Source organism: Cynoglossus semilaevis, chromosome 10 (assembly GCF_000523025.1).
Source record: "Cynoglossus semilaevis isolate Cse_v1.0 chromosome 10, Cse_v1.0, whole genome shotgun sequence".
In the NCBI taxonomy this organism is placed as follows: Eukaryota; Metazoa; Chordata; class Actinopteri; order Pleuronectiformes; family Cynoglossidae; genus Cynoglossus; species Cynoglossus semilaevis.
In genome coordinates this window covers 20,325,729-20,326,398 of record NC_024316.1, presented here as the reverse complement: position 1 = coordinate 20,326,398, position 670 = coordinate 20,325,729, and the positions used below count along the sequence as shown (strand labels likewise).

At 49.0% G+C, this 670-nt stretch overlaps 1 protein-coding gene across 1 annotated transcript in view; it reads right to left on the bottom strand.

Annotated features, from left to right (window-relative positions):
- Window positions 1–670, bottom strand: part of LOC103385528 (IQ motif and SEC7 domain-containing protein 1) — a 90,924-nt gene that overhangs the window by 4,934 nt on the left and 85,320 nt on the right.

The window sequence follows — 670 nt, the reverse complement described above, 5'->3', positions numbered from 1 at the left end:
CAAGGGGTGGGGGGGGGGTAAGGGGAGGGGGCAGGACAGAAGTTCTGATAAACAAGTAGCAAAATGTTCTAGAGCATGCAGATGAGAAAATAAAATGTTTTCATGAAGAAGCAGCAGAACCAGAACCAGAACCAGAACCAGAACCAGAACCAGAGTTCAGCTCCAGGACCAGGAGAGACTACGTCTACAGAAGGTGTCGTCCAGAAACTGTAGGAGGAGTGAAGACCAGGACACGGAGAGGAGGAAAGACAACGTCCCGTCTCCATGACAGTCGGAGAGAGAGAGAGTGAGAGAGAGAGTGTGTGTGTGAGAGAGTGTGTGTGTGTGTGTGTGTGTTGAAGACTCCCAGAGACAGACATGCAACATGATGGAGAAACAGTTTCCACATGCAAAAAAATATGACTGTCAGACTCCTCATCCACACGTTAGCGTTCAACAGTTCTAAAGGTCAGAGGTCAGAGGTCAGAGGTCTCCCTACTCACTGTCCATATATTATCCTGACCACCTTCACCTTCACCTACACCTGGACCTGGAGGACCAACACGTGACCATGGGATGAGTGAAGATGAATGAATGAAATCCACACCTTCAACGGTCGCTATGGAAACCAGTCAGTGGAGCCGACTGTACTGTAAAGACTGCACTCTTCCCTGAACGTTACGGTGTCAAA